Below are 15415 nucleotides of genomic sequence, written 5' to 3'. Positions count from 1 at the left end.
ATGTTTTTGGGAAAGTGTTCAACAAACTTGGCCAAGCATTGTCTCGAGTGTAAGTGCACCCCGTTTGTCGTTGACACCGAAGTCTTGTTCATACATAATGATAGTAGCACGAGGGAAGTAGCAGAGGCATTTCATATCTTGAGAAAAGGAAACAGATGTGTCCGCCAGCCTTCAGTAGCATTGTCCTCTAAGGAAATGCAGTTGCTAAACAGTGTTTAGCACCGGTAATCACACGTGCGATTACGAGACATTTTATTGCCCGACAAGTGCATTTTTTGACAAAGCGCATGCGCGCGCTTTCTTTACGCCCTGCCTTGAAAAGCAGCGTGTTTTTCCAATAAACGCAGTTGCAAGTTCAGCGCCGTGTGTGTCTTCTCTCCGTTCTCGTCCTGTGTCCTTGCGCTGTTTTATTACAAGATGCTTAACCAACTCGCCCAAACTGCCATTTTACTGAACATTGCTTTGGTCTTAATTCTGCATGTTAATTTTGAGACCTACCTTTCTGCTCTACCTGTCTGACTCAATGATCATGCTTTGCAGTTGGTGTCCTGAGTGACTTATCAAGGCAATATCATCAGCGAATCGCAGATTACTCAGGTATTCTCCATTAACTCTTATCCCCAACTGTTCCCAATTTAGGCCTCGGAATACGTCCTGCAAACAGGCGGTGAATAGAATTGGCGAGATCGTGTCTCCCTGCCTGACACCCTTCTTTATTGGAACTTTAAGAGCGTTAGCTCTTATTCATCACGTTTCTCGATTTCTTGGGGTCTGCTACCACCTCCCTTCGGCGTGAAATTTTCTAAGTAATAGGAATTCAAGATGGCGGCCCCCATAGTAAATCGATATAGCAACCCAACTGCTGACTGATTGGTGATGTCATTAGTATATCGAATTGGGGATTGGTAACGTAACTGATTTTGTGACGCCATAATAGTCACATCGCGTAAAGAAACAAGTGAACGAAGTACAGGCGCTCTCCGAAAAGAGCTCTGAGCAGATTGCTGCTATTAAAAGCAGACTTGATGATTCGGACGACAGGTCGCGCAGATCAAACCTGGTTTTTTTTTGCCATAAAGATGACGAACGGGAAACATGGGCGCAGTCAGAGGCCCTTATTATCCAACGCTGCAGCGAGCAGTTAGACACCACTCTTGCTCCCCTAGATATCGAAAGAGCTCACATGCTGGGAAAGTTTGGGGCGGACCGAAACCGACCAATAATTGTTAAATTTGCGCATTTTAAGGTAAAAGAAAAGGTTCTCTCATGTGCCAAAAAACTCAAAGGCACAAGTTACAGTATTTCTGAGGACTACTGCCCAAGTACTCTTGCCGCTAGAAAGCGCCTTGTGGAATTCGCAAAGGCACAGCAAGAAACTAAATACAAACTCAGACATGACAGACTAACCATCGGAAAGAAAACTTATACTTTTGACCGCAGTAATCAGATGGATGTCCCCCACCCTTTACACACGTAGGAAACACTTGTCTGAAACCTAGCCGTTCTTACTTATCCTTTATATATACTAATATCAGAAGCCTTTTGCCTAAATTTGATCCTCTCAGCAATATAATTCACACAACAGAGTCTATAACCTTGTTGTTCTTACCGAGACATGGCTCACATCATCAATCACCGACTCTGAAATTCTCTCGCTTTCTTCCGATTTAAATATTTTCCGGCGGGATCGAATCGGCAAGCCTGGGGGTGGCGTACTGATAGCAGCCCACGGAAATCTCCAATGCATCGAATTAAAAATATCATCGCCCCTAGAAATTATATTTGTTATTTCCAATACCTCTTACCCGCCTATAATAAGCATATTACTAGAGCTACACTATTCCGCAAACTATACTATCGAGCGCGGCGGTGGAGCTACCATTGACCCTTAGCGTGACCACGTGACACCACGTGACAACATGACGTCACAGCAGAGGAGAGATGGGCTGCCGGCTCGCGCGGTCGGCCGCGGCGGTGGAGGCTCCACATCAGAGGCGCGGCGGCTGACCACGTGACAACATGACGTCAAAGCAGAGGAGAGATGGGCTGCCGGCTCGCGCGGTCGGCCGCGGCGGTGGAGGCTCCACATCAGAGGCGCTGCAGCTGACCACGTGACGCTACAGCAGCGGTATAAAGCTGAGCTTGCCTCGCTCTCCGGGCACTTACGAGGCGGCCAGGTGTTGGGATGCCGCCTAGAAGCAGGGCTGATTTGAACGAGAAGCGAAAGCGTGCCACAGAGACCGATGAAGAGCGTGATGAACGTCTGGCTAAGCGGCGTGCTCAATATGCGGCTCGGCGACAACGTTCTACCACGGCAATCCTTGCTATACTTCTAGTGGTTGTATTAAAATGACCAAGTATTCAACCAAGGAAAGCCATGTATTACCAAGCCTAGCCATCAATATGCTTCGCATCTGACTAGGCTTAACCTTAGCTAAGCCTCAGCCATTTTTTGGATTTTGAAAAGGCATTCGACAAGGTTCCCCATCAAAGACTTCTACTTAAACTTTCAAGCTTACACATTAAACCCCTTGTATTAGATTGGATACGCAATTTTCTCACTAACCGGAAACAATTTGTGTATGCCAATAAACTTTCGTCATCTTGCTCCCCGGTCCTTTCCGGTGTCCCCCAAGGCACTGTGCTTGGGCCTTTGCTTTTTATAATCTATATTAACGACCTGCCTAATAATATCACTTCTCATATCCGCCTATTTGCAGACGACTCTGTAATCTACCGCCCCATCCATAACACCTCTGACTCTCGCTTACTTCAAGACGACCTTAAACCTGCTGAAGACTGGTGCAACACTTGGTTAATGTCCTTAAACACTAATAAAACGTCATTGCTTTCTTTCCATCGGCGCCAAAACTATCAACCCTTCAAGTATGAAATAAGTGCATCTGAAATAGCATCTCTTCAATCGTATAAATATCTCGGCATCACATTTTCAACACACTTAATTGGTCAGCGCACATAACAAACGAAGCCAATCGCACTCTTGGCTTCCTCCGTAGGAACTTGCGACTCGCTTCTGCTTCAATTAAAACATTAGCATACCTCACATTTGTCCGGCCGAAGTTGGAGTAAGCATGCTCAGTCTGGGACCCTCATCAATATAACCTTTCGAACACCCTCGAATCAGTTCAGAATCGCGCAGCTGGATTTATTTTTTCGGACTACTCGTATCACACCAGCGTCACTTCACTTAAATCTGAGGCTAATCTTACTAATCTCGAGTCCAGACGTTGCATCTTATGGGGTCACTCCGCGTGCAGCCGGCCGGGAAGGCGAGCTTCCATGCCAGCTATCGCGGGCGTTCTCGTGTCCCCAACCCGTGGCGCAAAGTCACAGCCACGGCGGGTTCGGACGAAGTAGGCAAAGAACAGAGTACGCTAGGAAACCGTTTATTAACCTAGCGCAAGGCAAAGCACACTGCGGAAGAATGTTCTATCCGATAATATAAGGTTCAGCAGCTTACCAAGTGGTCGTCGACCGGCGTTGGGTAATCCGGGAGGCGCGGGCAGGAAGGGCGTCGGCGGGGCAAAAGCGGCAGTAGCACCGCGCCGAGAGCGACGTTCCCGCCGCATGCTCTCCTTATAACCCCTACGACATTGCCCCCCCCCCCCCTTGGGCAACCGGTTACCTTCAAGGAGAGTCGTTCACCCCGTCCCTAAGACGCCAGCGCGTAGGCGTGACGTCACGTCCGAGCTGGGAGTGAGGAGAGTGGCCGGGTGCCCCCCTCTCCCCACTCCCAACGGCGCGAGCTTTCGTCGCGTGACTCGGCGCGGGGGCGATGAAGGATATTTGTATATCCCACAATCTTTAGGCTCTGCCTCTTTCATAAATTTTATCCCAGCCAACTTGATGCTTCAGCTATCTTGCCAGCTCATCGCTTATCAAGCCGTACCAACCATCCCAAAGCAGTCTACCCTCCCCCAGCACAGACTACAGCTCATCTTCGCTCATTCTTCGTGCAAACTGCTCGAGACTGGAACAGCCTGCCAATCGACTCCGTGCACCACTCCGATCCACTGCACTTCAAGGCTGTCATCCAATCTCTCATCAGTGAAACATTCAGCCCATCCCTCATGTAATACCCCATTCCTGGGGCATTTGAGGTATTGATAATAAATAAATAAATAAATGACTATCTTTAATCGCTTTTAACTCGGTAATTAATCAAGCATCATAAAACGAATTAGATATTTGGAATCCTCTATATGAGTACAACAGCGTAGACACCAAAATTAACTAATGAAGTGAATATTTCGTTATGACTATGCTTATATGTAATTGCTTATAATTAACTAACCGATAACGTCATGATATAACTAATGGATATTCGTAACGGGCTCGATGAGTAGGACATGTTAGAAACCAATATTGTCTAATTAGGTCAATACTTACTTATGGTTAGGCTTAACATTGCGGCCATGTCGTCAGCACTCGGCAGCTCACAATATCATACCTCATGGCGACCGTGCACCTACCTCCTTGAGGTAAGGAAAAATGGCCCTCCAAAGAGTCGAAAACCTTTTTCGGCCCAAATTGGTCCAATATATCCGACCTCAAGGCGGTAGGCGCCCGCTCGCCGTAAGGCATGTAAATGTAGCCTAATCACGTGGCAATACATCGCATGGACGATAGATGGCGCTACCGAGCAGCTAACGCTCGTTACTTCAACGTCTTCCAGACGATGGCGGCATTTTTTTATTGCTGACTTTATGAAGGACTATGGTAGCGGTGCCGTCGTCATAGATATCTTCCAGCATTTTCACATAAGGCTCTTCTACACCCTGATTCCGCAATGCCTGCATGACAGCTGAGGTTTCCACTGAGTCAAGTGCTTTCTCGTAAAAAATGAAGGCAATATATGGGGGTCGGTTGTATCGGTTGGGTTACGCTGATCGGTCGGTAATTTTTCAAGTCCTTGACGTCTCCTTTCTTAAGAATTAAGATAATGTTAGCGTTCTTTCAAGCTTCTGGTACGCTCCAGGTTACAAGGCATTGCCTATACAGAGTGGCTAGTTTTTCTCGCACAACCTCCCCTCCGTCCTTCAACAAATCTGCTGTTACCTGATCCTCACCAGCTGCTTTTCCCCATTTTCATTGCTCCTAAAGCTTTCTTTACTTCCTTTTTCTGTAATGGCGGGATGTCCCATTGCTGTGCGCTACGGTATCTCTCAGTAAGGGTCTGATTGCATTGGCTACTGTATTGATTTGTGCAGAACTCTTCGGCTACTTTAACTATCTAATCCATATTGTTACGTGGCGGCCAGCCGAAGAATGAGACGTGGTGAACCATGACCAAGAGATGATTTAATTGCTGCTGGCCTAGCGCGAGCGCTCCGTCCCGCGCCACTGCCAGCTGCGTCTTCGTCACACTACCCGGGGCCTCCGAGCGATCGTCCCGATCGGTGACGAACAGACGGCGAAATGGCGATGGTCTTGAGTGGGGGGTTGAACAGTATGTAGAAGATGGTGCAGTGCTGGCCGCCACGATGAGAAAGATGAGAGAATGAGTCCCGGTCCACGAAGCATCCGGGCCGTAGGGTGCCAGGAGCTGACGGCCGAGGTCCTTCGACGCACCGAACGGCAGGGGCAGGGGGACGGTGTCCTCATGTGTGGGCAGGGTCTTGGGTCGGTCGGGTCTTGGGTCGTCGTGTCGTGTAGTCCGGGCGGGGGACGGAGCTGGGGTGAGCGGCGAGGTCGATTCATGTCGGGCGGGCTGGGGCACGGCCGTGCGGCGCTGACCAGGTACTTACGGCCGACGTCCACGGCAGGCCCAGGACGCCGAAGCTCCGTGACCAGGCTGGCGATGAAGGGACCCCCGCACCTCCACCAAATGTTACGTGGCGGCCAGCCGAAGAATGAAACGTGGTGAACCATGACCAAGAGATGATTTAATGGCTGCCGGCCTAGCGCGAGCGCTCCATCCCGCGCCACTGCCAGCTGCGTCTTCGTCACAATATTGCTAATGATGTGGCCCTGTTTGTCTCTCAACGCATACATCTGGTTTTTACCTATGCGTAATTTCCTATTCACCGCTTTTAGGCGGTCTCCGTTCTTTAGAGCATGCTCGATTCTTTCCATATTAAAGTTCCTTATGTCGGCTACCTTGAACTTATTTATTAACTTTGATAGCTCTGTTATTTCTATTCTGTCAGTAGAGTTAGACTTCGTCGTGCCTTGGCGTTTCTTTATCAGATATTTCGCCTCGTGAGATAGCTTGCCGGTATCCAGTCAACCATTCTACCACCTACCTCTACGGCGGACTCCGTAACGATAGCTGTGAGATTACCGTTCATTGTTTCAACATCACGGTCGTCTTCCACAGTAAAGCGGAATACCTGTTCTGCAGCGAAATCCTCTAATTACAAGAATAACCCCCATAAAACTGACCTGACATACGCGCACAAGCCGCGGAACAGAGGTTCACTCTGCCCACCAATGCATTTCTGAAGGCCAGAAATGACGGCCGCCCCAGTGGCTCTACCTGCTGTGCGCAGTGTGAAATCGCCTTTGTAAGAGCTCTATATTTATGAAAGGGCTCTGGGCACGCCTCAAAGCCATTCCTCGGGCCCATGATGCACTTCACGCCGATGACGTGACCCTTTGGCTCACCTAGAGGTCCCTGGGGGCAGCCGCGAACATGGCGCATCAGTGAGCAAGGACCTGCAGTATCGCTTGTTCGCAGGAGAAGTCGGAGGTTCTGCGCCTGCTTCGCTCTCGATATGACAAAACAATTCATTTTCGCCTCAGGCTTAAAGGTGCACTGAAGAGGAATCTGTGCCGCGGGAACTCGATTTACAATTTCCGAGCATCCTTAGAAACTTCGAATTATTTCCCCGTGCGGCCGATTTCCCTAATTTAAATCGCAATAACGTCCGGTTCCCGCCTTTTCTTTAATTCTCCGCAGACGGTGGGAGGAGTCGACCAACGCAAGGAGCGCCTTCCAGGCACTCGCGTGGCGGCTTCGCTCTCGCTTTTTTCTTTTTTAGGTTTCCGTGAATAAATAGATCTAGTCAGAGACTACATAGCTGTAAATTAGGCCCACGGAAATACGCGTGGACTCTTTGCTTTCGCCTATCACTACATATCAAGGCTGTTTCACATGGCGCGACGCGAACGAAAAAATACGGCCCGGTCGCACTGTCGTTGCTGCGGTAATCGCATCACTCCGCCGAGAGCGGCAAGCCGCCACGGGACTGGTTGAAAGGGTGGTTGACTCCTCCCACCGTCTGCGGGGAATTAAAAAAAACGCGGGAGCCAGACGTTTAATTGGATTTAAATTAGGGAAATGGGCCGCACAGGGCAATAATTCGAAGTTTCTAAGAACGCTCGGAACGTGTAGATCGAGTTCCAGCGGCAAAAGTACGAGTTCAGATTTCTCTTCCGTGCACCTTTAAAGGGTCAGTCTACTCACCGAGATGAGTGTATAAATAATGGCATATTCTGGTAGTTGGCAGCATATATAACATCAATAGCGAGGGGTCTGCGCCCGGTTTAGGCAGGAATTTATATTTTATTTCGGCGTTAAAAGTCGCGTAAAAAAGCATGGTGGCGACCCCAAACGTTCATTTTGTTCAAGAAAGTGGTAGTCTTTTTTTGTAGAAGCATAAGTGAATATACTACGTACCATTTGTATGCCCCAATGTCAGAGAAACGTACGTTTTGTTCTAGTAAACTGTAGAAGGCGTACCGCTCGCTTTTTCTGTAAATCACATGAATATTTATAGTTACACGTACGCAAAACGCAGGCACATTCCCACTTTTACTGCAGCGTATGCTAGCAGAGACGCAAAAATAAACTCAGCCTATAGTGGCGCCGTCTGGTCGTCAGGACGGGAACCATTGCTGTAAACAAACCGACTCTCCACTTAAGCCTAGGAGCGGCAGAATCGTCACTCTAATTATTAAAATAAAGCAAATTTATCTTTGATATGTTTTCTTATAGGCGAGATGAGACGAAGCGAAAGACAGGCGCCCCATTTATGGCCAGTGAACGCACTGAAAAAGGCAGCAACAACGAGAATTCAGTCCGAAGCGAGAGGTCCGGCTTCGACGGGCGCCGCCATGTTTGTCGCCGCGCGGCGGAAATCCAGATGGTTGCCAGATGAGACTACCATCTCATACAGATGTGTTCCCACATTAATAAATTCTATTTTAAAATGTTCTACCGCACTCCTTGGCACCACAGCTGGCTAAACGGTAATTTGAGTATAGAGCTATCGGTTGCCGCAAAGAAAATATGGTCGATAAAATTCAGTAGACTGACCCTTTAAGGGTTACCCAATAGCGGTGGTGGATACCCTACGCCCATGCAGGCCACACCATCCGGCTGCTGGCTACCTCCACCACTCAGGTGTCTTCCGAGTAGCCACATGTAGACGGGGGGCTCAGGGAAGAAGACAGCCGCCGCCTGGTCCATGCTCTCCTCGTGAGTCGGGTTACATCATGATCGTCATCGATGATGATATCAGTCTCACACCATATATTCCGTCCACAAGCGAAAGCCATATTGGGGCGGGCCTGTAAGCTGGCCCTTGGACTCCCACATCCTGCTCATGGAAGTGGGTGTTTCCAACGCCTTTACCGAACGCTCCGAGGCGCTGCTGACGCCGGAAAATACCCAGCTCCTACGAACACACACCAGTGGAACACATCGCCTGTAGTATCCGGACTGCCTTCACCAAATCGCTGGCATGGCGGATGTCGGCATGTCTACGTAGACCCAGGCACGTGCACCCGCCTCCACCTATAGGGCGTACACCGCACGTGTCAAGAGGTTTCAGCGCTGTCACTCCTCATTGCCATTTCGTCGATGTTGCCATCTATGGGTCACGGTACTCGACGCAAACCACCACCTCACAATCGTTGTCACCTGCCCTGGCCGACGGCGCACGCAAGAGTCATCATCATCATCATCAGCCTGACTACATTCACTGCAGGGCAAAGGCCTCTCCCATGTCTCTCCAATTAACCCTGTCCTTTGTCAGTTGCTGCCACTGTATCCCCGCACTCTTAGAAAAAAGGGTGTGAGAAAGGGGTAAAAAGGGCATAGCATGGACTTTTACACCCTTTAGATGGCCCTAGGAATAACTTTACACCCGTTAAAAACACACTCCCGATCACTTACCCCCTTTTAGAAAACTTGCACCCTACTTACACTCTCTTCCAGTGTTGATAACTACGCGTCCGTTCGTGCCCCTAAAACAGCGGGAAGACTATAGTTTGCTCGTGTTCCACGACGGGGCGCTCGTGCAGCATTTTGTGTAGGGTGCCTCGATTGGCGCCCTCTCCGGCGGAGAGGGCGAGCGCCTCGAGGCACCCTAATTTTGTGTGGAGGGCCTTAATGCGCGCCGTCTTCATAGAGTTGTCGTCTGTGTTCCTCGTTCTCCTGTCTTGTCCCATTCGTGCTTTTCTGCAATGAACCAACTAGGCCACAAGAACGTTCTACTTCATAGAGGGACGGCGAAGAACGTATATAATGGTCGATTTTTATTGTGTGGCAAATACATCAAGTAAAAAGATTAAGCTGAGCAGTCTATGCTGAAAACGGAATGCAAATCCTTAGAGCTCTTTTTCTTATAGGCTATTTCTAGTACGACAAAAAATATTCGATGCTTTAATATGACATGATTCGACGATAAACTCCTACGCTCACGTTCTATGCGCATTTAATCTGTGTCCATTATCAAGAAAATGCAATATTTACACCTCGCGCTCAGCTGCACGTAACAACAAGATCGGCGGGCCTCGATTTAGTGTGATGATTACCCTTACATCATAAGCTCACGTTTGTCTGTAGGACATTCGTGGTTTACGTATTGCATCAGTCGATGTTGCGAGTGCTTAAATAACCTAAACGCAGTTCGCACTTGGCAACTTTCCTGTTAGCAGGACGGGGGCGGGGGTGAGCCTACGGTAATATTTTACATAGGAACAGAAGAAAAACTAATGATTTTTGGGAAGCAAGTTGAGTCCTCGGCCACTTTAACCTCCTCCCTAGCACTGCAAGTTTTTTGTTTATTTCTCCACTAAATCTGAAAAGTACTTTTGAATACTATGCGCCAGGAGAAAAACAGAGAGCAGAAATACTGCTTGTCATTAATTATTGTGTGATCAATGAATGAATGCTCAAACTTTGTTACATCTCATATTTCTCATGGCACACTCGCAAACAAATTTCTCTAGAAAGGGCTGTGTACGAAAGAGGGAAAGGAAGGCGCCTTCGGCCACGTATGACTGCAGCAAGTAGTCCGAATAGTTTTTTGTCGCGAGTCCACTACTCCGCATTTATAAACGACCAAAGGGGGCAAGAGCGCTTCGCTCGGAAACCGATGAAGCTCGCGGAAGGGCGCGCATTCGTCACTTAACCTGGTTTCCGTGTCTGCTGAATATATCATGATAAGAGCCTTCTGCATGGGCGTGGCTCGCTGTCCAGTGCAATAGTTCCCTCGAAGTCAATGTTGTGGTCACAAGCCTCACTCACAGTGTCCGCCCCTGCGCTTCGTTCCCTGTTCATTTGTTTGACATCCTTTTGCTCAGCGAAGTTTTTGGTCTCGCCATGACTGTAACCTCGCCGATGTACGAGGCCGATCGCGCCGCCGCAGAAGGCTCTTACTTGAGTCATCAGCCACACGCGGCGCAATGTAAACAACTCCCTAGAAACTCTTCCCCCCTGTTACATCCACGGTTTACGTTCAGTGACCCGGCGGATGACTAGCAGAATGCTTAAAAATGCAAGCTACAACTCGCCCACAGTCGCACGTGATGAGAAAACCGAGCAGGTTCCGAAACGTGTTTTTTTTTTTAATTTTTTGGTTGGCGTTCTCTCTAACTTAATTACCAACAAAGAGTCTGGACCACAAGCTCTTTTAAGATCACTTCGTCCATCTCCCATTGCCTAAACCACTATCGAAAAGGCTGCTTGCTTCTTTGGTCTAGTTTTTTTTTTTTTTTTACTCATGGAGTGTCCTGGAGGTTTGAAATGCTGCATCCTGTCCACCCTCGCCCCCTACTCTTCCTCCCCTCTCCAAGCGCCCTGGATATTCTCGTGAGGGTTCTCTTGCGTTCCCCGACGCGGAAGCACTTGCACAAAAGATCAGTCAGGCGCGGCCAGGTGTCGACCAGCGCTGCCGGCACCATGGCGTCCGCCAAGCTTCCAAAGAAATGTGTCGGCAATAGAAAAAAAAAGCATGAAATTAAGCGGGAAGCGAAAAGAAAAAAAGACCCCAGCAACGAAGGATATCTACCCTGAGCCGACGGCGTAGCTTTCCGCTGCCCCGGCCGAAAACTGCGACATCTTAATGACCTCAACTATCAAACATAGAATGAGCTCTCCCCAAAAACATGGAAACGAAGGCTTAGCGGCGCCACTCCAGAGGCCAATGCCTTGCCGGACGTCTAAACGCGAAGACCGACCTTCCAATTCTCTGTGTAGAGTTTTATTGTAATTTTTCTGTGACCCCAATGAGGAACGAACGAATATTGCAAAGCACGCTGTCATTAGAGTATAGTACAGGAGCGAAAGAGACGCGGACGCTCAGCTTTCTAGAGCTTTTTAGTTTCGCAGCCCTGATAACCGCTTGGAAAATAATAACTCCGTGCTCTCCAGTCTCCGTGCGATTGCCTTGCTGTCTGCAAAATGCTGACTCCCTGTTCGCACGAGTACAGTCAATGGTTTGAAGTTATCCCGCATAACGAGCTTTCCGACTGACTTGATACTGCAAGCGCAAGTGAGTGCGAATGCTAGATACATGTGTAAAAGCTGCAATAAATAAACGTTGTAAAACTTATCTTTATTAAGTATGTTCTTAATAAAAAATTTCAATACGTTCAGATAAGCGCACATATCCATGTTTGTCCCATAACCTGTGGATCATCCTGTGTACCATCTCTTCATGCACCTTTTTTCGATTATATATGTATGTTTAGCAAAAGCTTCATAAACTAGTGCCTACATGTTTAAAACAGATTGGCTTGATTTGCTCTCCTGCGATAATTACAATGTGACATTTGCATTGTTTTGATAACTGGGACATCCTCTTCGCCGTTATTTAATAATGGCGCTTGGAGGAAGTACACCAATGAACATCTGAAATTCATGAAATTTCAAATTTCATGAATTTCAGATGCTTTATGAAATTTGAAACCATGAAATTTCCCCAGGAGTGCGCCGATGAGGACGACTGCACTAATACTCTTGTTTACATCGCAACGTACGAACAGCTAGTGCTCGTTTTCATGAAATAAAACGCAATCTGCGCTTTAGTTCTATTAAACAATCTCTTCTCTTTTGTACCGGTGGTACCCGTGCTTGTTTAGGGAGTGCGAGAATCTGTGGGAAGCGCCGATGTGATCGCCCGCCTGAAAAACACTTGACAGCCGGGTTGTTGCCATCGCGTAGGATCGGCACTTCTCGCTAATTGTCCCTGCTTCTTCCGAAGTGAGCAGTACTCTATTTTAAACTACTTTATCCAGAAGTATGTTTGGTGACCGTTCGCGTTAACTGAAACGGCCTAACTAGTTATCCACAAGCTAGCGTAGGCGACGACTGCTCCTGGCCGTAAAGCACTGCTCGGCCGCCTGGGTCACATCGGCGCTTCCCGTTCATCATATGTGCGCCCTGCGATGTAAGCAACGGTTGACTTCAGGTCACTGTTGTCGTAACTACACTCGCGGACCATTTGCATTTGGTTGTGAATTCACTATTCACAACCACCGCAGTCACAGACCGAACCCTGCGGACTAGCTAGGCCTAGTGGTCGCGAAAGGGAAGAGAGTCGTCGACTGACATTTCGCCAGCGCTTATCGTTGGTGAGTGTTCACTTGTGCAAATCTGAAATATAGCCGTTAATTTCGCATATTTCTAACACGGATAATGTAGAAGCGCGAATATATTTCACACCGTCGCCTCATCAGGGTGTTTTCGCTCAGCCGCCGACCTGCCGAGAACATGAAGGCTGACTGTCCGCCGATCGAATTCGTCGGTGTCATTGGCCTAAGGAACTTTTCCCACCACAAGTCCCCTTGTCGAAACGTTGGCTCAAGCAACCTGAGGTTTTCCCCTCCCTTGTTCATTTTGTGATCGCCAAGGACCATCTACCACACCCTCTCTCTACCACAGTGCATTAGATAGTTCACTATAATCACACGCTGCTGTTGACCGTGACAGTGTCGTTGTCCGACTAGTGTGACTGCCGCCGTCGTCTTCGTTGTGCTCTTAAAACAAGCTGAGGCTTATTAGAATGTGTTTGGAAAGTGTCATGCACCACCGTGGGGGTCCGTCGAGTCCGAATGTCATTCTAAGTCACGAATGCCATTCGACTAAGATCTCATTCTAACGTATCCGTGTAGCACAGGTAAAATTCACCACGATAATCAATTACATTTCAGATGGAGCCATTTTAATTGTAATCGGTTTGCTACTTTCTGTAAGGTGTACAAGACTGATGTATAACCGAGCTGTGTCAGCTGTGTCCTCATTTTCTGAGTATGGAATGCAGTTTGTACCACTGTTCATTGTTTTCCTATGTACAAAAGAGGTGGGGGAAAAGGGTAAAAAAAATATTTGTATTCATCTGTCTTTCCTCGGCTGTTCTGGGGGGAAACGGTAGAGGTGACATACCAAGAAAGCAGACACCGGGGACACGCGGAAACCGGTTCAGAGAAGGAAAAGAAGAAGCAAGAATCTGCCTGCAGAAGGAGGAAAGGGTTAAGGGCATGAAGAAAGGTTGCAAGGGACACGTGGGTTCGCTCATTCGTCCTTCCGCGAATAGAGCGCCTGCGTGTACTGCGTGTTACTGGCAGGTGTTGCCAGATGCACTTCGCGCCTCCGGACCGTGCTTCTCATGTTGTCTGCCATGCGACTCTGTGGTGTGCAGTCGCCGAGGGAATAACGCGTTTCGATAGCCTGCCAACAGGCTTGCTTCGCGACGACGTCATCAATCCTGGTAAGTACTGTCGAATCTGCTTGTATTTTGTAGAAGGGTGAGGAATTACTTATGCTCACGTACACTTTCACTAAAATAATTCAATTTCGTCACCGTCTTCCATGCATCATAGAAAAAATATATGCAGACTAATCTTCATGGTGCAAATTGCGCAGTGCACCCTTATATCTCCAGCAATAAGTTTTGGACGCGCAGCTTTTACATGTTTTCGACGCAGTCGCCTTTCATGAGCTCTTGACGGCGGATGTACGTTGTAAAATGCATGCAACTTCCAGCATGAGTGAAGCTATTAGGCCATTTAAGCTTCAGAAGTTGAGTCCTACTTTCATTTATGAACCTTGATGATTTCTCTGAATGGTTGAAATTAAAAAAAAGTAATTGAACTGGAGACCAACACTTTTTTATTATGCGGCCGAAAGCCATTTGGCAATCTTTGTTCCAGACGCACGCAGTTCGGGTGGTCACCGAGATAGGTGAGACACTTACTGCGTCATTCATTTCCTTTCCTCAAAACCAATTTTCAGTTCTTTCTCCAAGTCGCTATAGCCGTGCTCAAGTTTCACCCGCAAACATTTTTCTGTCGCTATTTCACGTCAATAAACCCTCACAACAGTTCACAACTTGCAAAATTGCCGCTGACTTAGAAAATATTTTTTAACACAGAAGATTTTTTCCCCAGACTGCATTATCACTTCCTGCTCGGCCCACAAAAGAAGAAATGCGTCAGTCGATCCCGAAATAGATTAGGGGCTTCTCCCACCTTCCTTTTCTAGAAAGAATGCGAGACTGTTCTCTGTAAACGAGTGCTTTTGGTCGGAAACCATCCTTCTTGAGGAGCTGACTTATATAATTTTGCAAGTGGTTGCAGAAAGAAACGCAAGATCTCAGTGCGCAAGAGTTCCCTTCAGTTTATTTTTGTTTGCGAAAAATGTTCCAGGCTCATAATATTACTGAATAATTGGTAGCACCACTGCATGCATGACAGGTGAATAAAAACACCCTGCCTGTCCTTTTAGAACCGTCAATTATAGTGCGGTTCGGTTTCATATGTCTTCCTGATTGCAGCAGCATAATCGTGCCCCTTTGAATCAACGCCGGAAGAACGCTGTAAATAAAAAAGGAATACAAAAAAACTGGGCCATTTTCGAAGTGGGAGCTGCGTGCTACTTTCAGTGCATGTTTGATATGTGCATCAAATGTAACAGCCTTCTAGTTTGGTCTACTTGTAGGGGCATGCATGTTCCTCTGTCAAGTAGCATGAACGATTCTACAATGATTTGGTGTCCAGAGCTTGTGTTGTTCATTCTTTTGTTTATTTCTTGGCCTGCAATCTGTAAATCAGCTGCTCCGCAAGAATTATTTTCCAACCAAAAGGTCTCGTTCCCAGACGACACTCACATTCTTCGTGGAAACGAAGAGTCAAGTTCCCCCTTCCGAGAAAACTGGCTTGTTAA

This window comes from Amblyomma mixtum, chromosome 10 (genome assembly GCF_055824585.1).
Source record: "Amblyomma mixtum isolate Tamu chromosome 10, ASM5582458v1, whole genome shotgun sequence".
NCBI lineage: Eukaryota > Metazoa > Arthropoda > Arachnida > Ixodida > Ixodidae > Amblyomma > Amblyomma mixtum.
The sequence above is the reverse complement of the archived record's forward strand: the minus strand, read 5'-3'. Positions refer to the sequence as shown.